This window comes from Lygodium microphyllum, chromosome 9, assembly GCF_053477565.2.
Source record: "Lygodium microphyllum isolate KBCC chromosome 9, Lygodium_microphyllum_v1.1.10, whole genome shotgun sequence".
NCBI classification, from domain to species: domain Eukaryota; kingdom Viridiplantae; phylum Streptophyta; class Polypodiopsida; order Schizaeales; family Lygodiaceae; genus Lygodium; species Lygodium microphyllum.
Window position 1 is genome coordinate 106502752 of NC_141143.1, and position 23998 is coordinate 106526749.

At 41.5% G+C, this 23998-nt stretch overlaps 1 protein-coding gene across 3 annotated transcripts in view; it reads left to right on the forward strand.

Annotated features, from left to right (window-relative positions):
• The window catches only part of LOC148031397 (uncharacterized), a 72717-nt gene extending 49402 nt beyond the window's left edge, over positions 1-23315 (forward strand). For all 3 annotated transcript variants that reach the window (XR_015691891.1, XM_087684922.1, XM_087684921.1), the window contains one exon: positions 22940-23315. The gene's annotated coding sequence lies outside the window, so the exon portion shown is untranslated. The remainder of the gene's footprint in view (positions 1-22939) is intronic.
• The last annotated feature ends 683 nt before the right edge of the window (positions 23316-23998 follow it).

Here is a 23998-nt window from a genome sequence, read left to right on the forward strand (position 1 = left end):
TCAAAACTCAAACACAGAGACAAGCGTAGAGAGAAGAAATTTTGAAGTGAATGAATGCTGTAAATGAATGTAAGAGTACATAGAATGCCCGAGGGCAAAGCATTGTAGTGTAGGAGAGTGACGTTCACCGGAGACGAATCTGAAGTGCTGTGACCACTAGTCGAAGTGTCGAAGTGCGGAAACAAAAAACGTCGATCAGCAAAGTATTAGGGAATTGGGTCAACAATAGGAGAGATGCTTGCTGATGTAGGTGGCTTGCTGGATAGCAAAAGCGTTGGTATTGCAGCAAAACACAAAAACTCAAAACTCAAATACAGAGACAAACATAGAGAGAAGAAACTCTAAAGTGAATGAATGCTGTAAATGAATGTAAGAGTATGGCAGAGCAATGTAGTGTAAGAGAGTGACGTTCACTAGAGACAAATCCCAAGTGCTGTGATCACTAGTCGAAGTGTCGAAGTGCGGGAGATAAAAAACGCTGATTAGCAAAGTATTACGGAATTGAGTCAACAATAGGAGAGGTGATTGTTGATGTAGGCGGCTTGCTTGATAGCAAAAGCGTAGGTATTGCAACAATCGCTCGGTGGTAGAGATGGCAGTAGCTTGTTGCTTGGTACCAGATGCTGAAAACGCAGGCTAATCAAGTGCTATGGTGACACATCAGATGGAGATCTCAAACAGCAAGGCAATGGTCGAAAACAGGCCACGTAAGGTTGGATAGTGATGGGCTGCAATCGGTGATGGCTAGACAACATATGGTAGGTGTCAAACGATGACGTACCAGCGAGACAGTAGGGTTTGCGGGGAGGAACACGGAGTGAACTCGGCAAACATGGAGAAGAGAAGAGAAGAGAGAATAAACTCTGAATGGAATGATGGAGATCCGAATCATGGAGTGAATGTGATACAAGGGAACAAGGGTGCCGTAGCACAAGGAAGATGATGATGACAACCACGAACCACGAACCGCAATGTCCTCCTGAAGGGGTGTGAGGGTAGTGGAGAGGCTGGAGAGAAGAGGTGCGGACTGAATGAATCAGTCGTAAGGAATGAATGAGAGAGTGGCCTGTAAATAGGCACAATCAGTTTAGGATGGCGCCCTTTTTTGGGGTTGCAAATCCTAAATGCAAAACACAGAAACGCAAAAACGCAAATTGTGGGTGAAGGGGAGAAGGGTTTCTCAACACCCCCTCTTAGGCCCAAAAAGGAGAATAAGAGAAGAGTGAGGTGGAGATGCAATGCTTGTGCAGCAGGTGCCACTTAGACAATGCCCCTCGTGGGGAAATTGTTCACTTGCCCAAGCGCCTTAGTATAAAGATGATGAAATCGTGCAACCCTCTTAGGCCCAAAAAGTAGAATAAGAGAAGAGTGAGGTGGAGATGCAATGCTTGTGCAGCAGGTGCCACTTAGACAGTGCCCCTCGTGGGGAAATTGTTCACTTGCCCAAGAGCCCTAGTATAAAGATGATGAAATCATGCAATGCATAGGAGGAATGTCAGACTTTGTGTGGTACCGAGAACCATAAGGATATGCCCGTACTCGATCTCGGGAGGTGGCTCTATGCTAACCAAGTGACCAAGGCAAGAAGAGAAGAGGAGGAAGATATAGAGGATCCCTAAGATCGAAGATTTCCACCGGAAAGGGAACTTGCAGTAAAGAACAGTAGACAGAGTGAACTGGAGAACCTGAAACTCGACCTTGGAAGAGAAGCCACTAGCTTCGTGCATCCATGCTGGAAGGAATACGAAGGCCTCGTCACCAAGTCGCAGCTGAACCTATGAGGTTCCGATCTAGGTGGTACCTGAAGATCCTGGGTATTAGTAGAAGAGATGACTAGTCGAAGACAGCCACCCCAAGAAAGTAGAGGATGGGAAAAGAACTTGATGTGGAGTAGGTTCCCCCTCTGAGGTGGGAGGTGGAGGGGCCCCCACCCCACTGAAGTCGAAGAAGTAGATGCCTCCTATGAGGGCAAAGAAATAACATCCCCCTCTGAATCCCCCTCTAATGTAGATAGGGAATCCAAAAACTCATGGATCACGAACTTTGAAATGTTTGATGACGAAGGAAGTATTGCCGGTCGTGCCGAAGAAGGTATTTGGGGTGTCAAAGAGCTCCTAGAGGTAGCCTCTCAAACCTGAGTAGTCGAGGGTGGGGAAGGGTGGGGCTCAGAATGAGCAAGAGGATAGGCAACAATTGTTGTCTCTCAGTGGAGCAAACTAGGTATTCGAAGAAGAGGAAGGAGTCGAGTAGCCACTATCTCTCGAAGGAGTGGACTGACGAGGAGACGGTATTAAACAATCACTCTCTCTTGATGGAGCAGATTGTAAATCCGTAGGTCGTGGAAGTCACTGTACTTGAAAATAAGTGGGAGAGGACTACCGCTGGCATTGCGATGATCTTGAGGAGGTCATAGCTCTAATCGATCCTCCATGTGCTCGAAAGGACTTAGTGCACATTGGATGCATCTTATTGCCTTAAGCATAGTACTCTGATAGCTGATGTAGAACGATCTTTGTGGCCTAGAAAGGAGAGGTGACACAAGGTGTCACGAGGACGTGAAAATTTGATGCTTTGCTTATATTTAATTGACATTTGATTAAAGGATTAATCAAATGTGCAATTAAAAGATGCACATGTGTTGCACTTGTGAGGTGCAAGCTACTTTTTTACAGATGAAGGCCCAAGGACTCTGTGAAAAAGATGGGTGTCAAAGGAAAAAGTTGTAACAAGTTACAATTATTAGATTCTAGGTGAATTTTGGTGTCGATTTGCCCCTAGGACCATTAATTGGCCATTAAGTGTCAGTGGTGACACTAGGGACTAGGCATTAATTAATGGATTAATGCTTGTCCAAGGGTCAATTAATGCATGGGACCACTTTGGGTTGCAAATGGCCTAGCCAATTAATTTTTGGATGGGCAAGGTCAATTTTTTGGGCATGGATTAAGGGCTGAATTAATTTTCAGAATTAATTAATTCTGAGTATTTATTTAATGGCTGGAAATTGCTGAAAATATATTAAGAAAGCTGCCACTTGGCAAACTTTCCCATGCAAGTGGGGGAAAGGCTAAATAGGGCTGAAGGGAGAGGGAAATCTCGTTTTTTCATTTTGGAGCTGTTGGAAAGAGGCGTTGAACTGTTGCTGCCAGCTTTTGGGGCCAATTTCCAGCCATTGGAGACCATTTTGGTGATGGAGATTGCATATTTTTGACCTTGGGAAGCTGGCAATTGTTGCTGATGCACTTTCTCCTGAAGATCACAGTCTCTGATGCTCCTATTGTATTTGGTGCATCCGTTTGGGGCTGGTACAGCAAGGCAGCAGCTGATTTTGATCAGTTCTTCACGACAAATCTCAGAATTTTCTCTCTCTACAGCATTCTCTCATCTCCTTCAGCCTATGCTCAGCCATTCTCAGCCATTCGGAGATCTCAACCATTTTTGGTGGCCGATTTGTAATTTCTGCAGTAAACCCTGATTCATAGCAGAAATTAGGTTTTAGTAGCCACCTTGGGATCCGTGCTAGAGATTGAAGGCTCAAGGGATTGAAATCAGCAGCTGATAATTGAGGATTATCAAGGGATTTCAGGAGCCAGCCCATCCCAAATTGATTTGGGGCAGCATTTGGCCAGCCAAGGGTCAAATTGAAGAAGAAGTCCTCAGTGAATCAAGGGGCAAATGACCCAAAAGGCTTGCTGGTCATTTATGACAGCAAGAGCAATTGGTTAGCAGGATGAGATTGAAGAATCTCAAGTTGTATTCCTTCCAATTGAATGAAAGCTAAAGAAATACCACAAGGGGCGCCAATTTTGGGGCCAACAGGGAGTCTACTGTCCAAGAATGTTATGGTAAAGTGTGTATTTCATTTTATATGCATTTATTTATTGCTGTAATTAACTTTTAAATCAGGTTATCACCACCCATTCCAAGAAGGAAGGCTGGTTTCACAAGGAGTGCATGGTGGAAGACGTATATGCTCCGGAGGGGTGGGGAGCAAAGGTTGAAGTCGGCAAGCATCGGTGGTGTGGCTGGTGATGCCACAGTAGGAGCACCAGTAGTCTGGTCATCTGTTGGTAAAGAAGCCATGGATACCAGTGTGTCTTACTGAAGAAGGAAGAGGTTAGCCACCATGAACTACAAACCGCAATGTCCGCCTCAGGGGGTGTGACGGTAGTGTGAAGCACGAACCGTAATGTCCGCCTCAAGGGGTGGGAGGGTAGTGGAAGGGCTGGAAGTGAGTTGCCAATGGGAGGAGGATGTGACCAGTAGTAAGAGGTTGCAACCAATAGAAAAATGCAGGTGAGGAGAGAGAAATACTAAAAACGCAGGCAGGAGAGCGTGCAGGAGAGAGAAAGACTAAAAACGTAGGCAGCAGGAGAGAGACTAAAAACGTAGGAAAAAACAGCAACAACAGTCAATATATTGAAATCAGCTCCAAACATAGTGTGATAGACTGGAAACAGGTCCCGGACTGTTGTAGACAGCAATGGCCAACTTGGACCGCAATGTCCTCCGTGTTTGAGGTGTGGGCAGCAAGCTGAAATACCTGAAATTTGCAAAAACGAGATTGTTTTCTAAATGGAGAGTGATCAGCAACAGTCGTTCTGTTGTAAACAGCTGCAAAGTGCGGGTGGAAGGCTGGAAACATGGTGCCAGATTGTAAATGACAGCAAGGGACAGCTGAAACTGCAATGTCCTCTGCGAAAGGAGTGTGGGCAGCAAGCTAGAAAAACCTGAAATTTGCAAAAACGAGATTTTGATGCAGCGGAAGAAGAAGAGAAGTGGATGCCAAACCCTCCACTAGTCTTTGCCTTCATTGGAGTGGAGGATCTTCGTTGCTAGGTGAGCAGATCTAGCTTTGATACCATGTCAAAAGATGACGTACTAGCAAGATAGTAGGGTTTGCGGGGAGGAACACGGAGTGAACTTGGTAAACATGGAGAAGAGAAGAGAAGAGAAGAGAGACGAAACTTTGATGAATGGAATGATGAAGATCCGAATCATGGAGTGAATGTGATACAAGGGATTAAGGGTGCCGTAGCACAAGGAAGATGATGATGACAACCGCGAACCACAACCGCAATGTCTTTCTGAAGGGGTGTAAGGATAGTGGAGAGGCTGGAGAGAAGAGGTGACGGACTGAATGAATCAGCCGTAAGGAATGAATGAGAGAGTGGCCTATAAATAGGCACAGTCAGTCTAGGATGGTGCCTGTTTTTGGGGCTGCAAACCCTAAACACAAAACGCAGAAACGCAAAAGCGCAAATTGCGGGTGAAGGGTTTCTCAACAATAGGTGACTGATGGTTGAAATTTGCAAGGTAGAGTGAGAAACTTGCACAAAAGGATAAGGTTGAATGGTGGGCAGCTTACCTATTTATAGATATTGAAGGGTGTTCCAAAAAATTAGGGTTTTGGGAGACCACTGAAACTCTCTCGAATTGCGCACCAAATTTGCGGCGTTCATTAATTATGTGTGTTTTGGGGCTATTAGAAAATGATAATTAGCTGTAATACGTATTTTAGCTCAACACCACATATGGGAATGTATGGCACAACTCCTTATGGTATGCAACAACGAACGCATGCTATGCAAGGCCTAATGTATTTGGGTATGGTTGGTAATATGCATAACCCCATGCGTGATAGCATTGTCATGGTGCTTGGGACACAAAGTGGCATGTTTGGTAATGTATCTACATCCCCAAGTGCTTATGGGGCTCAAGGAATGAGTGTTGGTCATGCAAATGCTTCTTTTGCTGTTGGTCATGATGCAAATACAGCAAATACACCCTTTTTGCAGCAACTGGTGTATGACATTTTGACTCCCAAAGGGGCGGGGCAGCAAAAGACTATGATGAGGCTGGAAAAGGGGTTTCAGTCCTTCAATGGTGCATAAGATAATTTTAAAGCGTTGACTTTTGTTCGGCAGTTTAATGTAGTCTATTCGGGGGAAAACTTTGCCAAGTTCTCAAAGATTTGTAAGGCAGCCGCTTTCTTGAAGGGGAATGCATTGCAGTGGTGGTTCAAGCTCTTAATGCAAGGTATAGCATTGTCAACATGGGTACAATTCAAGCAAATGTTTACATCGAATTGGTTGACTAGTACATTTGAGGTGGACATCATGATATAGCTTGGAACAAGTTTGATGCAACATAGTTCAAGAACTTGGATGCTACTATAGCTGATTCATTGTTGTGTGGGAAAGTTTTGGGCTTTTAAGGGAGTGGAGAGAAGCTTAATAAGAAGGTGCCAAAGATTGCGAAAAGGGGAAGATCTGAAAATGAGCTTGAAAAGATGTCAAAATAGCAAGGAAAGAGCTGGAAATTAGTTGCACAATGCAGGGAATCAAGGGCTGTAAATAAATGCTTTGTTTGTGAACAAGATTTTCATATGGCTATGGACTTTTCCAATAGACAGCAGATTGGAAAGTCAAAAAATTAGGGAGATTCCAAAGATAAGAAGCCAAAAACATTAGTTGGATTGATGCCAGATGTTGTTATTGGTCATTCCAGTGATGATGGTACTGAGTTATACAGAGCATGGAGTAAAATCAGAGATAAGCATGCTTTGATTTTCTTTGACAATGAAGTACAAGCCAATTTTATCTCTACAGACATGGCAACCTATATAGGAATTAGAGAGAATGAGATGGGATCCATGGGAGAAGTTGGTATGGCATGCAAGGGCCATGCAGAGCCTGTCACACTGCTCATTGGAAAGCTTCATTCGCACATTTAGGAATATGTGGATAGCCAAGAGGTTTTTATTGCTCCGCTTGAGGGTTGTGATGTCTTGCTTGGTATGCCTTGGTGCCGTTGGAAGCATGCAATGATTAATTTGCATGGTGAAGTGATTACTATTAAACATAAGGGCAAGACCTATACTTTGGATGTAAAGTTGAAGGGGAATTTGTCCTTGTTGTATTGGTTGCTGTTATTTTCAAAGTAATGAGAAATCACCTTTCAACATACTTGGTTTTTACTAAGCACAAGGTTGATAATGAAAATGTTGGGAACATGTCAAAGTTAGGAAAGGATCGCATTTGGTGGGCTTGAGGCACTTGATTGAAGGTCAAAAGTTTTGCTTAAGTTTCGAAATTGTGTTCAGCTGAGCTTTTACAGCAAGTATGTCATCTTATAGTGAGATGGGATCAAGTAGTGATAATGCATCTCATTCTAAAAATGCACATAATGAAGGGGAAAATGCAATGTCGAATCTTGGAACAAGCTTATAATGTGGACAACATGGAGAAAATCTGGTAATTGATAAAAAAGAGGGTCCTTCAAGGCCACAAGATGCTAATGAGTAGCAAGAAGATGAAGAATATGATGACTAGTTAAAGGCTCGCTTGAAGGCACTAGCTGAACTCTTTGTTCAATTGGAGATCAACAGTTTGAGAGATTTTCGAATTCTCCTAAGGACAGCAAGGGCAAGAAGAAGATGCCATCTTCAAAGGCTTTTGGGCAGCAAGAAGCTTCCAAAGGATAGCCACCATAGTCTAAAGATGCACCCAAGATAAGGGATGAGCAAAAGTAAATGTAGCAGTGGGATTGGATACTCAATGTAAGGCCATCTTGGTAGTGCCAATCCAGTGGGTTTTGGACAGCCGCATACAATGATGGGGCAGCCATCATACTTTGGTGGTAGCTCTATTTTTCATGCTATGATGGATCAAGGACAACCTATGGGAATGTATGGCACAATTCCTTATGGTATGCAACAACCAATGCATGGTGTGCAAGGCCCAATGTATTTTAGTATGATTAGTCATATGCATAACCCCATGTAAGGCATCATTGGCATGATGCCTGGGGCACAAAGTGGCATGTTTGGTAATGCATCTATACCCCCAGGTGCTTATGGGATTCAAGGAATAAGTATTGGTTGTGCGAATGTTTCTTTTGGTGTTGATCATGGTGCAAATACAGCAAATACACCCTTTTTTGCAGCAGCCAGCGTACGAAAACTCGACTTCCAAAGGGGTAGGAAAAGACTATGATGAGGGTGGTAAAGGGGTAAAGTTTCAGTCCTTTAGTGGTACACAAGATAGGCTGAAAGCATTGACTTTTATTTAGCAATTTGATGCATTCTATCCGGTGGGAAACATCAGTTGGATTGATGCCAAATTTTTGTTAGTGATTAGCCCAATGATGATGGTAATGAGTTATATAGAACATGCGGCAAAATTAGAGATCAATATGGTTTGATTTTCTTTGACAATGGAGCACAAGCCAATTTTAACTCTGTAGACATGGCAACCTATGTAGGCATTAAAGAGGATGAGATGAGAACCATGGGAAAAGTTGGTATGGCATGCAAGGGCCAAACAGAGCTAGTCACACCGTTCTTTGGAAAGCTTCGTTTGCCGGATATGTGGATAACGAAGAGCTCTTATTGCTCCACTCGAGGGTTATGATGTCTTGCTTAGTATGCTTTGTTGCCATCATATGCATGCAATGATTGATTCACATGCTAAAATGATCACTATTCAACATAAGGGTAAGATCCATACTTTGGATATAAAGTTGAAAGGGGAATTCATTCTTGCTGTATCGGCTGTTACTATTTCCAAAGTAATGCAAAATCACCTTTCAGGGTACTATGCAAAATCACCTTTCAGGATACTTGGCTTTTACTAAGGATAAGATTGATAATGAAAATATTGGGAACATGTCAAAGTTAGAAAAGGATCATATTTCATTTTTGAAAATATATGCTGATTGCTTCTCTCAATCACTTCGGGGGTAGTTATCACTTGAAAGACCAGAAGATTACGCCATAGATTTTATCCTTTAAAATAGCCCATCTAATAAGCCATCCTATAGGGTAAGTGCTACCCAACAAAAGGAGATAATGAGTGAGGTGAATGAGTTGTTGGAAAGAAGGTAGATTCAGCCCAGCTCATCTCCCTTTTATTGTCCGGTGTATTTGGTGTATAAAACGATGGTTCATAGCGTATGTGCATTGACTATCATATTTTGAATAAAATCAAGATAAAGAATCGGTTTTTGATCCCTCGGATTGATGATGTTATGGATAGATTGCAAGGGGCAACCACATTCGGCCGTATAGATTTGAAAAGTGAGTATCATCAAATTTGCATTAGGTTGGGGGATGTGCCTAAGAGAGCTTTGAAGTCATCTTTTGGGTTATATGAGTTTGTTGTCATGCCTTTTGGACTTAATGATTGCTCATGCCAATTTTAATCGAATGCTGGATTGCATCTATAGGCCACATAGGGGATTTGTGGGCACCTTTTTAAATGACATGATTGTCTACTCAAAGAATGAGGTAGAGCATAGAAAACATTTGGACATTGTGTTCAATGAGCTGTGTAAGAAGACCCTCTAACCAAAACTTGTGAGCCAACCCCTTAAGCATGCATCTTGTCATCTCCATGAGCATGCGATTCTTTCTTTGAGCCACTCCATTTTATTGAGATGTTCCTTATTGTGGCTTGATGCATAATGCCATGCTTAAGGAAAAATGTCTCAAATGCATGAGACATATATTCCCCTCTCTATCCGTATATAGAGTCTTGCACCTTTAGATGTGTATCTGCTTTGAATTTTGCCAGCATGTATTTAAAGTATATAAATACATCAAATTTTGCCTTGAAACCATACACCCAAGTGTGTCTAGAGTAGTCATGTAACAAAATACAAATGACCACTAATTGCTCTAGTTCTCATAGCACCACTAATTGCAAATGGATGGAGTATAATTGAGATTGTCTAATCTTCTCTACTAATCCAAGTGCATTTTGCTATCCAAACTAACCATCATGCCTTCAAACCAATTTGCCCCTTCGTTTGCTTAGGGATTAGTCTTTAGCTTACTTCTTCAAAGACAAATTCAGCCCCAAATTTGATATTGGGTGGTTGGCCTTTTGAATTTTCTTGAAATTCCTCAATTTTAGCCGTCGAAATTCAAAGTTTAGGCCCTCAATTTTGAGCACATATCTCGATGTAGTTGTCAAAACCCTAATTTTTGTTGTAAATTAGGGTTTATAGTAGAGATTAACCTAAATCTCCACCTCCATTGACTCAAATGACTAGATTTTGTTGAGATAACTTGAGAGTCGGTTGTAGGATGAGAGAGAATGTTGTAGAGAGGGAAATTTCAGAGTTGCATTGCGAGAAACATTGAAAAATTGCTGCTGCTTGCTCAAACAACCATGGAAGCTGTCACATATAGCTTTAGGACTACCAGAAAAGCTGTTGCTCTCTTCTCTATGTCATCACTTGTACTAGAAGGACCTTGGGTTGCCATCACCTGCACCTAGAGGGCTCCGAAGTGCTATTGCTTACTGTATGACTAGTCCTTGGTGGTTCCAAATCACATTAGCATGAGAAATACTGGAAAACTATTGTTGCTCTGCTAAAACAGGCATGAAAATTGTCACTTATAGCTTAGGACCACCCAAAAGGTTGCTATCTCTTTCTGTATGCTGTCACTTACACCAAATGGACCTTGAGTTGTTGTCACCTACAACTGGAGGACTACAAACTACTGTTGCTTGCTATTAGACCAGTCCTTGGTGGTTGTAAATCACATCAATAGTATCTCCTTGCTCTCTAGCAGTCTTTTTTTCTCTCACAATACTGGAATAGACTTGCACTAGCCCCTAAAAACGTTTTTCTCACTTGCATTGGTAAGTTTTGCTAAGTGGCAACTTTCTAATCACATTTGCCAGGATTATTAAGCTCGTTAAGTTAATTTTCAAAATATTAATTCTGAAAATGAATTTAATAATTATTAAAGTATGTAGAAAATTAAATTTTCCAGCCAATAATTAAATTGGCCAAGACAATTTGTCTCCTAGTCTCCCAAGTATCTTTGAGCAGTTATTGACCCTTAGACTGGCATTAATTAATTAATACTTAGCATTTAATATCACTACTGACATTAGTGGCCAATAAATTGATCTAGTTCAAAATTTGATACTAGGTACCACCTAGTACTTATCAAACGTAATTCATTATAACTTTTGCCTTTGGCACTAATTGATATCTTGGGAACTTGGATCCCACACTGTGAAATAATTGACTTGCACCTCACATGTGCAAGCCACATGTCAAATGCTAAGCAAAGCAATAAAGTTTCATGTCCTTGTGGAACTATCCTTCTTAAAAGCAAATCTGTGCATTTTCCCAAGAATGCAACCCTCACAAGCATGGGGAGGTGGAGTATCCAAAGAGGCAAAGAATCTACCATTTGAGACCTGTCAAGAGTCATGAGACTACCAAAGCTCTTGTGACTATGGTGGGTGTGCCAAAGTTCTCCATTTTGCATAGTAGGCATAAGAGTGCTAACCGCCAAAACATCACAAGAACTCGCATAAGTATCCATAAAAAATAAGCCCTTGTACAAGGTACTTGACAATCGAAGAGCATAGTCTCTCTCTCTCTGTCTCTTACACTTGTCACCCTCAAAGATGACTTGAAGTGCATGCTTATTAAAAGCTGAAATGGACAACAAGTTCTTTGTGATACGAGACACAAAGAAACATCAAGAGGCATGAAATTTGAACCATGTGCAATGGTGATCAATACTGAACCAATGCCATATATTGTGAGAGTGCGCAATGGAAATACAAAAGTGAACACGGAGAGGAGGCAGAGAGAGAACGTGGAAGAGAGAAGGAATAATGTGACTACAATGGCTAAAAGTACGAGGTTGCAACAATCAGCCCTAACATCTAGCTCTACGCGTGAGTGTGGGCGCCAAATGGTAGTAGGGGGATCAGAGAATGAGGAGGGTTGACTGATTACGAAGGATCAATGGTGGATAATGGACAATGAAAGTGGGAGGGCAGGCTATCTATATATAGGTAAAAAAGAGGGAAAATCTTAAATGTAGTCAAACCACTAAAATAGCGAAGTGCAAAAAAAAAAGAGCACTAATGTGCGTTCTATTTGAAGTGTCTAAAACACAAAGTGGCAAACAAAGACAATGTTGAAGCTCCTAATGTCATTGTCTGACCTAGATTGAGGCTCACATGCAGGAGATGACCACACAAGACTCGTATGATTGCTAACACCTCCTCTTGGATCCTGCATGTGGCGGAAGGCCAAAGGAGATGCGGATCCAAGGGTGGTAGGAAGTGCCAATGCTGATGTAGTCCATTGATGAAGAAAGCTAGCCAAGGAGCAAGACCACCTTGCCATTGAAAAATCCGATCAAACGGAAGGCCACCAAAGGGCAAAGGAAATGGAGAAGCCTCGAATGGATCACTCTAGAAAACTCCAGTCGGGGATGGGTGAGCCAAGTCTCTAATTCAACTATGAGATGATAGTGAGGAACTATTGAAGGCAACATAAGTTGCAGATAGATTAGGGGCCAAGGGTCAAGTGGCAAGGAATGGTGATGAAGAAAAGGGGTAGCCGCATAAAAGAAACTCCTTACGATTTTGGGAAGCCCTCTTTGAAACACAAAGAGCTAGGAAATCCACAGTAGCATCACCAATATTGTCCTCCTTTGAAAGGGATGGGAGATACAAGGAAACCGCCATAGGAGATGGTAGGGGATGGGATGGAACCTGTGGGATAAACGGTGCACAATTGGGAATTAGTGTGGCAATAGAAATCTGCCTTGGAGGGCCCTGCATAATGGAAGGGGAATGGAGCATAGAAAGCTCCCTCTCCTACCAACTTGTCACAAAACTAGCTCTTGTAGAAAAATCCTCAATAAAGACTCTTGGCTCGATGAAGGCAACGCAGATGCCAAGATGAGAAAGACCATGAACTGAGAGGAGAGGGAGGCCCAAGTCTGGAACATGTAGTGCCTTAGAAATGGAGCTTGATGGATGGTTGGACAATAGAGACAAGGTGCTAACACCACTAACAGGCACAGAAGAAATGTTGCCAGCTGTGACGATACCCTTTGACAGACGGAGAACTTGTAACAAAGCACCTCGGGGAGTCGTAGGACTCAATGCACCATTGTCAAAGAGCCAAGGTTGCTTAAAAGGCGAGACAATCGAAAAAGGCTCCTTCACCTGATACATATGTAGAAACATTGACTTAGTTGAAATAGCGAGTGGCGAAGTAGAGGTAGACGAAGGCCTCAATGTAGATCCACCATTTGCTATTGGGCAAAAGTGAGGATACATCCTTTAGCACTTGGGGTGTGAGGTCTTCTCGCAATGAGGACATGTGGGATATCCTCTACGCTAGCCCACAAAAGTTGTATCAGAGTTGGAAGATGACTCCCAACTTCTATCTCTTCCCTTTCTTTTGTGTGGCTTGTCTTGTACCTGTCGATAAAGTTGCATAAGCATGACCATGTGCACGGGCTCCACAAGAATCTATCTCATTGTGATATGCATTGTGTTCAAGCACCAATGGGACTAGCTCCTTCCAAATAAGAGTCTCTCAGCTACGAGAAGTGAGAAGACTAGTGTAGAACACATCATATGTTCGTGACGGAAGATGTGAGAGAAGTGTCATAGCAAGGTCCTCCAAAGAAATGTCTGTACCAAGGAATAAAAGCTCATTCGGAATCTCCTCCATCTTGTGGATGTGATCCCTCATCGTAGGGGAATCTACAACAGAGAGCTGTCGTAGCTTCAACTCAAGAGATAATCAATGCCCAAATGTTTGGATCGGGAAGAGAGATGCTAATCTCCTCCAAATCTCTACAATGGTGTGGAGATGTCGAACATGCACGAGCACAAAATTTGTACAACTTAGAAGGAGAGAAGAGTGGGCTCTGGCATTCAATTGATCCCATAAAGTTGCCAGATCCATGGTCACATCATCATGAGGATCCACGTCATTGTACCTAAAAACGTGCTCACTCTCTACTTTGCTCTCTGTCACTCTCTCTGTCTCTCACTGCGCGTAACGACAGTCTGTGTGCCTAACCGGTCCCTACAAGATCTATACATACAGCTTGAAAATTTGATGGAATGTCGCCTTGAGATGCATGTTGACAACAAGTAGCAACTCCAAGGTGCCTTGGGATGTATGCCATATGCAAGAATCACAAGAGCCCCAAATTTTCTTGACAAAATTTTGACAAATAGAATAAATTTTATATTTACAACCTTAGAATTTTGTGTAGTGTCACGTCAACCAGCAATAGGACTTTACCTTGGGATGTGTATCAAACCCAAAAATCAGAAAATCCCCAAATTTATGGCATCAATATTGAAGAAATTGCAGGGTGTTGGTAATTTTGGTTGAGATTTATGCATGGGAGCTTGAATTGGGCAAAAGCCTCAAATTTTCTCTTAAAAATTTGAGGCTTATTGGAAAAGTTGGTTAGAAATTCCCAAATTTCTTAGTACGTAATGTGAGAAATTGAAAATTTCTTAGAAATTAGGGATGAGATGAGCAAGATGGATGAGAAATGGCAAAAATTGTTGAAAATTCCAAAATGTAGAAAATTAGGGTTTTAGTATTTTTTTCCATATCTGTAGAAAATGGTGGACAAGGCTGAGAAAATGAGGAGCAGGGTTGAGAAAATGGGAGGCAGGGCTGAGATATATCTCAAGCAAGGTTGAGAGAGGGTGTGTGCGCAAGGTTGCGTGTAGATTGAAAACATCAATAGTAGCTTCTCCAAAACATCTTGTCTTTAGCAGCTCCTCCCTCCAAAATAGCAGCTTCTCTTCCTTTGTCAGCTGAGGTGACTTCACATGGGTGGCATCCGTTGAGTGGTGGAGAGAACCCAATGTAACCACGGTACACTGCAAGTACCAACCAGCAGTGAAAATCCAGAGATTGCAGAAATTTTAGATCTACAAATAGATTTTCAGAATTAGAGAGACTCTATTGCTGCACTCCACAAGCAATTACAGCCACATTTAGAGGCCAAGGCACCAATTACATGTGAAATCCCCAAAATTTAATTGTAATTTCTGCTCCAAAAGCATTCACGGGCATAAATTTCACAATTTCGATCAAAAGCCCCAAATTTTCAGAAGGAAATCCGTCCAATTTGCATCAATACATGTACCCAAGCGCACGTACTAGGCAATTGTTGCACAAATTGAAGAAATTTTGCAAAAGCCCCAATTTTCTTGGGTTCGGTGTGCACAAATTTCAGTTGAATTAAAAAAATTTCACTAAAAAATAAAAAGCCCCACAATTTCTCGGCCAAATGCGCACCAAATGTGCAATTGTTGAGTCAAATTGTCTTGTCTTGCATCAAAGTCTGCAAATTCGGGAAAAGCCCCAAATTTTATGGCCAGATTTGCACATTGTGCTTGTGCAAATGAATGCGTGGTAAGGGAAGGAGAAGAGAAAATTGCAGAAATTAAAAAACGTAGGAAAAACGGGCCTATCGTGGCGTTGACCAGGCCCCGTCTCCTGCGCTCCTATCGCCTGTTGGACCTGCATGTGTGTCACTCGTGACTCTCGCCTTCCGCTTGACTGTTGCCTTCCGCCTGCGGCGTTGCATGCTTGCTTGCCTGCTTGCTGAACCCATCAACCACTTGCCTAGCCCGTCAACTGTTGACGTTGACCTATTGTAGCCCTGTCACAGCACTGGCCTGTCGTCTGCTTCCAACTCGCCTGTGAGAGCTGACTAGCTCATTTGCCCCTTGTTCTGATACCAGTTTGATGGTGGACTTGCTAGGATCAAGGCAGAGTACAAGACAAACCAAGTGCAGAGAGAAGAGTGAGTTGAAGAAGTGAGAGCACGACACAATCAATATTTGGTACAATGTCAAGGTGTATTACTTTAGGTTTAGATAATATATAAAGTACAAGAGTGTAGGGTTGCGTTCACAAGTGAACACCGTAAAAGGTACGGCGAGCCTTTACTCCCAACATTTCCATGGAAGCAAACTATGGTATCAATTGGTCAACACTTGGGTGAGCAGGGGTAGGGGTCCCATTCCGGGTGTAATCGAAAGGTGCGTAGGTTGGAGGTGGAGCCTACCCAAAAGTGCATGAGCACCACTTGGAACCGAAGGTGTAGAGGTCCTAAAGGCCGTATCTATATTTGAACAATCCGTCGGTGCGGTGTGTGCGATGACATGAGGTGTCTAATAGGGATAGATGAATGGTGTGAAAGATTATGGTGATGCAACGGAAGTAGAGGGTGGATGAGCGGGTTTTTAAATAAAGATGCATTAAATTAATTTTGATTAATAGATGAAAATTGAAATGAAGATGATGATGTGGAATGCAATGAAGTAGAAACACCATACTCATGCTAACTTTGATATGCAAAATTGAAAGAAGGAAAGGAAGAAGAAGAGTTACCAATGTTTTTCTTATAATCACCCCTTCTTGCATTAACATATATGAGTGGATATTCAATGGGAAATTTTCCATGATCAATATATGGCACCCTAGCTTCATCTTGATATTTACCATAATGCTACAAAGGCAATGAAGGAAAAAAACAAAAGGAATAAAAGTAGAAACTAGTATACCTTTCACTGACCTAGGAAAGATAGGCTGAAAGTAAGGAACACACTTCGGATCTCTTTCTCCAAGGGGGGGACCATTCCTAATGGAGGTCTTGACGGCCCTGCAACATCATCAGATTTATGCACAACATTTGAGGAGAAAGAGTCAAGTATACTTTCTTCACACATGTTTTGTTTAAAGGCTTGTCTTCCAAGCTCTTTAGACTTCTTGGTTTTGTGAGCCAAGATCAGTTGTAGCTGCTTATATGTGATAACATAGTGAGGTGTGTCTTCAACGTAGTCAAAAGGATCTTTGGCCATGTTGGTACCTTGCAGAGTTAGTAGTGGATGCTGCTCCTGCTCAATTCTCGGCATAGGCTTCTTTGGGGAATGAGTAGGTGTAGAAGTATTCAATGTCATCTTTCCTTCTGTAGTTCTTGCTTTTGAGATGGGCTTTTCAATCGAGGGCCTAGGTTTCTTTGGTGAGTACCTAATTGTGGCGCCATGTAAAGAAATGTTGTACCATAGAAAACACAACGCAATCATATGAAGCACATAGATTGATAAAGAAAACAGTTATGGTTAGGGTCTGCAATTTATGCACAAATTGAACAACCAAACACTTTTAAGTTGAAGTGTGAAGTGTACTTAACCAAGTACCAAAATCCCAATATGAGATTCTAAAGCAAGTGAAAAAGGGTGAAAACTCTCTCTTCTTGAAGAATGTGCCCATATTGGATAAACAGTACCCAAGCTGCAATTCATAGCAATTTAGTGTTATAGAACTGCATATGCCTCAGTATGTGTGCCAATATGAAATGTAGCAACTTAATGTCGAAAATCCCCAATTTTTCATTGTAATTTTCAGATTTACTGTGATTTCTTTGTTCAATGTCACATAAATAGCAAAATAATGCTATTCTGGTACCCGTCCATTGCTTTGGGATCTGTGCCATACAAAAGCCCCAAATCTTGGTGAAGAAATTTTGAGAAAGTTCAGAGATCTATACATAGAGCTTGAAAATTTGATGGAATGTCGCCTTGAGATGCGTGTTGACAACAAGTAGCAACTCCAAGGTGCCTTGGGATGTATGGCATATGCAAGAATCACAAGAGCCCCAAATTTTATCGATAAAATTTTGAGAAATAGAATAAATTTTATATTTACAACCTTAGAATTTTGTGTAATGTCAACCATTTCTAGATTTGATGAGTTGGTCTCTCTCATGATTAGCGAAGAGATCAATATGCAGAGTGCCTCATCTAAAAGAAATTGTAAATAGGTTCAAGCATTTTACTCAAGTTCAGGAAGGGGACATGGTAGATCCTCTTTGAGAGGCCATGGTACCGGACGTGCTGGCGATAATTAGCAAAACAAGTTAAATCAACAATTCAATGAAATATAGGTTTTAGGAGGTGGTAGAAACTTTAGAGACAACAAGAGCTCTAGAGAAAGAGGTGGATGGTAGAATAGAGATTCTAGCCATTCTAGTATTTTTTGTGACTATTGTGGCAAAATAGATCATATTGCAACTCATTGTTAACTAAAAAGGATAATATCTGCAGTCGTAAATTGCAATAAGGAAACTATGCATCGTCTTCACAACAAAATGAAAACAAAAATGTGCATCTATTTGTTATACAGCATATGATTAATGTTGTTATAAGAAAGGGGACACATGATGATGTATAGTATGTTGATTCAGGTGCATCTTGTCATGAGACCAATCTTTTTGAATGGTTTGAAGAGATGCAAGACTTACAAAATCCAAGCTATGTACAGATGGGTAATGATTCATGCCACCTAGTTTCACACATTAGAAAGGTTTCCTTGTCCTTGCATGATGGCGAGACAAAGAGTCTATCAGATATATTACATGTGCCATTAATCAGAAAGAATCTAGATACCAACTGTTTAAAATGGAGAGAGAGAGAGAGAGAGAGAGAGAGAGAGAGAGAGAGAGAGAGAGAGTGTGTGTGTGTGTGTGTGAGTGGGCAGCAATTCCACACTCAAAAGATACAAATGTGAGAATGATAGAATGAAAGTATAATATTTCTCAAGTAAGTTAGCCCTATCCCTAACTCAACAAGAGTTAATTGGACTCTAGAATTATTCCAAACTCTAGAATTATTCCAAACTCTAGAAGTGGTTACACAACTTATTAATGTAGTTGTGTTCACAGTGCACGCTACAAATCAACTAACTAAAACATTGGGTACTATCTCTTTCCCCCATCTCACGGTGCTGAGTTGAGTGCGACACGCGTTGATAGCTCCATCCTCACCCGTGACATGGTCCTTTCTTGTGGCTTTGGTTGTTACTAAATTGATTGCTTATTATGCATTCTCTATTTAGTAAATTTATGTCAATAAATTAATGACTCACTTTTCTTTAAGTGGTGATGATGATCTAGCATGGCCGTGAGGCCATTTAGAGACTAGTATTCCTAGTGCATCACTTAATGGGGTTATCAAAGTACGTGAGGCGGATATCTGGTACAAGCAGTACAAGTTATGAAGGGGGAAGGAAGTGTCTACCAAGTGGAAGAGTGTACACAAGAACCAAGGAGTTACACATAAGTGAAGATGAATTGAGTTCTAAGAAGAGGAAGTGCATTAGCATTATGTATATGTATTTATGTGTGTATGCGGGGACGCTTGGGAACGTTTACTTGTGTGTAATGAGCATTGCATTCATTTGGGGTCATCCTCTCCCTTACAAGTCAAGGTTTAAGGTCTTTTCTCTCTTAACGAATTAAGGAAAGAAGTAATTCTTTCACTAAGAAAAACGAGAGGTAATTTTCTCACTAAGAAAGATGAGAGACGTATCCTTTAGAAGTGAGAAGAGAAGTGATTTTCTCTTTCAAAGGTCTAAGATGACACAAGCCTTTGTGTGGAAGCGAATCTTAAGGTTGAGGCCCAAGGCAATCTAATGAACTCTCCTTATCGATGGCTCAAGGTGGTTGCATGGACCATAAATTAAGAATAGAGTTAAAAAGCTGATTTTCTTAAAATAGATATGGTGAATCCATTTTTAAAATATCTCGCGATAGAAAGTCGGATCTCTAAAAACGGCCCGCATGGGTTATCATAAATGATGAGATCTACAACTTTTGTGTTGAACGTTTTTCCATCCGAGCAAGGTACATAGAGATATTTCAAAATTAGTGCTGGAGAGTAGGTCCTAGAATAGCCACATCTTGCATGAAGATCAACCTTTCCAATCTTGGCACTCAAGTCTCTCTCTCCAAGAAGAGAAGCTCTTGGAGCCTATAAAAGGGAGGCTCTCCTTGGGTGTGGAGGAGGTGAAGGAAGCATATCACTTTGCATGTATGCAAGAGGAGGAGAGAAGGCGGTTGGAGTCTCATGAAGTGCTACGGAAGCTCTGTTGAAATCAAGCACCAAGAAGAGAGCCCTATATATATTGTGTAGGAGAGAAGAAGAGAAATCAAGATCAAAGGAGCCAACTTCCGAGTTGTGCAAGTGCTCACCGATTGTATACGGTGCATGGATGTGTGTAAATTGATGCTGGCCAACCCTCGAGTTGTGCAAGTGATGTAGAAGCTTTGCTGAAATCAAGTTCCAAGAGGAGATCCCTACACTTATTGTGTAGGAGAGAAGGAGAGACTCAAGAAGGATCAAAAGGTGTTAACTTCCAAGTTATGTAAGTGTTAGCCGGTTGTGTACCGTGCAAGGAACCGTAATCTTGTTCCCAAGATCTACAAGTTAAGAACTGGTTTATGTGTAATGGACGAGCTTGCTCCTTGTCAATAATATAACTCCACAAGGGGGGGGGATTGGCCCATCTTCTAGTCCCTAGTGTGTTGTCAATCTCTCTCTCTCTCTCTCTCTCTCTTCCTTTCTGTGCATCTTTCTTTTCTCTCATCTGTTCTCTCTTTGCGCCAGCATAATATTCACCATATATGTTTTAAGTATATAATGGACCATTTTGCAAACTCATGTGCCTTCTTTGAGTTCTTTTGTGTGTGTCATGTTGTGTTGTGAGCTTTCCATGTCGTGTTGAGTTGACAACGTCGCGATGCAGCATGTCTAGTGCTCTCTGGGCGCTTGGACGAGGTTGTGGGAGTGCCTCGCATGGGATTCCAAGGGTTGGACCATCACACGTAGAATTGGCAAATTCTAACAATAAGGATTGCTTCTTAAGGCTTTTGTAAAACAACATTCAACACAATCTTTGGTTTGTATGAGTTTTTTGTGTTACCATTTGGTCTCACCAATGCTCATGCAATCTTTAATAGAATGATAGAAAGAATCTTTAGAGTATACTAGGTTGTTATGGATGGCAATATATATTGGAGGTTAGGTTGGATCTTAGTATACTTCAACCTTTAGTAATATAAGTTAAAGAAATATTGCAATGGGTGCTAGTTTTGGGACTAATTGGGTGTGGAGTACCCAAGATTAAGTAGTAACATTTGCACTTTAGTTTATGTGAATTTTGTGCTTGCTTTAATTAGTGCCTAATCCAGTTGTTAACTATCCTTATGAAGAAGGAAGATTGATTTTATGAACAATTTTCCCCATGAGGGCCTTGTCCAAGTGGCACCATTGTATAGCATCTTTGTTAGAGCGTGACATTTTGCATTTCCCTTGGCCTTTGCGTTACCCCTAGCATTGGCATTTTATCCTTTTAAATATGCATTTGTGCATATTTATCCCTTTTTTATCAGAGAGTGATTGATTTGGATCCATCATATTTCCGGTAGCTCACATGGCAATCTCCCAAGGTAGTCTCTATAGCAACATTACATACATACCCTCCATATTTTCAACATCATCGACACCCACAGGTGGTTGGAATAGCTTTCTATTTTGTGATCTTGGATGTGATCATCCCTTTACTTTTCTCCTAGGGGCACATATACTTGAAAGGACAAAAGGAAAAAAGGACAACAATGGTCAAAGCTGTTGCATCGCCTTCGTAGGACTTGGTAGGTCATTGGGCAGCCAAAGAGCACCCTTTGTCCATTGCCTTGGTCTTTTTGGGGTGATCCTTTGGTCTCTTAGGCGAAGATTACCATTGTTTCTGTAGTCTTGGTAGACCATTGAGCAGCCGACGTGTACCCTTCGTTTGATATCCTAGTTGCTTTGGGTGGGATGCCCCAGGGTATTATGGGCTGAGCTATGCTTTGCAGTCCCTCTTGGGTACTAGTTTTGGGCCTGAGAAGAGGTGCTGAGCTAGAAATGCGTTACAAACTGATTGACTATTTAATACACCCCAAAACATGATTTTTACCAAACTTTCCTAGAGAGTTTATGTGTCCTATAACTTATAAGACAAACCCTAATTTGGGAGGATCCACATCTATAAATAAGAGATTGCCCCACTCAGCCCATTTGAGTCCATTGCAGATCCTCCTCCAGTTGGTGCCTACTTCTCCACCTCTCTACACCCATTTTGGTGGATACCTTAGTTTGCGGTGGTGACCAGCCTTGCTGCAGCTTCTGGTGATCAGTCTATAGCCTCAAGACCCTTGTGTTTGCAGCTGATGGCAGATTTCCAGCCTGTCTATAGTGTTAGTCAGCCATTTCCCTCAGCATTGAGCGTTTGGACAGTTGTGCTTGCTGCTGCTAGCTCCTCTGCAGCCTGCATTTGCAGCGTCCAGCTGTCACCTTCACTCGAGGGGCAGCCAACAGCTGCATTCTGCAGTCTATTGCTGTTGCTTTCATCCTCTTGATCTTCCTCAATCCATTGGGCCTTGTTTTGAGCTAGCTTGATCTAGACACATAGATTTGGGTTTGTCACTGCTGTTCACATCAGAGGTTGCCTTCTGTGTTTTGGGATCTATGCATAGTACAACACACTCTCCAGCTCATCTCTTTGCTGTGGATGCCAAGTTGAGTGATCCTCAACATATGTAGGAAGTCTGTCCAACTTCCCCTATGACTTAATTGACTTGCACTTCACATATGCACAACTTAATAATGCCAAAGCTAAGCATTTTAAGTAAACATTTCGTGACATCAATCTTAAATTGGATTAGCAAAACATGATACTTGCACTCATCAGGTGAAGAGTGTTAAGAAGTAGGTGCCTTTATATAGGCACCATTGAACACCATTTTTGAACCCCAAGGTGTGCCTTGTGATCAAAACTTATGTTTGTGGTTCCTTGTGTATAGATTGGGTGTAAGGAGACTTGCAAATAGGTTATATCAATCTCATTCTACAATCCTGTGTGACTTTAAGATGATGAGCCCATGAAGCTGACATGAATGTGCAGACCTGCTTCATTGGCTTTCACTTTTGGAGTCGATAGTTGACAATTGAAATCAACATCCCTTGATCGAGTAATTAAGAAGGTTATCAAAGCCATCTCTGTTGAGAGTCCGTTTGTACAAAATGCATGTGCTTTGAGTCTTTAACTAGTCTCTATTTCCGTTATTGTGATTTTCGAATCTTATCATTGTCACTTGTATTGTGAATCATATCTTGTAGATATCTTATTGTTTTTGCCTGGTAACTAGCTGATTATCTTGGCGCACTCTTTTACCATTATTGCCTATTTTACATGGTCTCTTGCCAAAGAATGTGACTTGTTTATGGTGATTTTGCAGATTGTACAAGTACAGTGTGTAGGTGACTTGATATTCGAAGAATAGAAAAAACATTGATTTTCAGCGAAGGCTTCATTTCTTTGAAAGAGCTGCCTGTTTAGTGTTTACCTCTTTTTTTGTTTCATCTCTGCAAGATGACAAATAACATTGAAGCTTAGTTTTTTCTGATTGTAAGGCCAATCTCTCAAATTTCCTTTATTGACTTAGGCTACTGGATTCCCTCTCTCGAAGAGGGGAAACATGACGTCTGACCTGTAACAATGAACATCCAGAGTTGTGTTGATGTGCCATATTATGATGCATGCTGGTGGCTGTCATTTGATCAGTAGGTGACTGTAAGTATACAAGGGAAGGAAAGAGAATCACGTTTTCTGTACTATGTGCTTACTGGTTTAGCCGTAGATTTGGGTTTGAACATCATGATTATTGCTGCCTTCGGCTCTATCATGTGTCGCTGAAAATGGTGACAATTTCTGCAAGAATTGTTCACTGCTGTGTGTGGCCAAATTAGTCCGAGTGGAAATAAATAATGGGTCATGCTTTCTTACCTTGACATTCAAACTCAAAGTGCATAAGCAATTGTCCTCCTCCCTTTTGCATCTTACTTTTTCTAAATCTCTTGAACTGTTCATCTTTTATCTTCCCACAAATCCTTCCAAGTCAGTTTTCAAGTGTATTTTTTTGACATGATCTGACAATTCTGACAACTCTTGAAATGACCAAAATCCTGACATGTTCTGACAATTCTGATAGCTCTTGAAATGACCAAAATCCTGACATCCTAATGCACACTGCGAAACAAAGCAGTTTTCTTCCAGAGGTCTTCACTAGGATCTCATTTTGCAAATGATATCAGCAGTAGGTACAGGTGTAAAGTCTCAAACTCTTAACAATCTTGCTCAATTTTGTATGAAACTGTTTTCTTTTGCGAGCATGGTCTAAGGGTCTTTTGTACATGAGTTGTAAAAGAACCACGTATGAAATGTATTCACAAAAGTCAACGGGCTCTTATTTGCAATTTCAAAGCCCACAAAGTGACTATATTCAGGACTTTAAAGC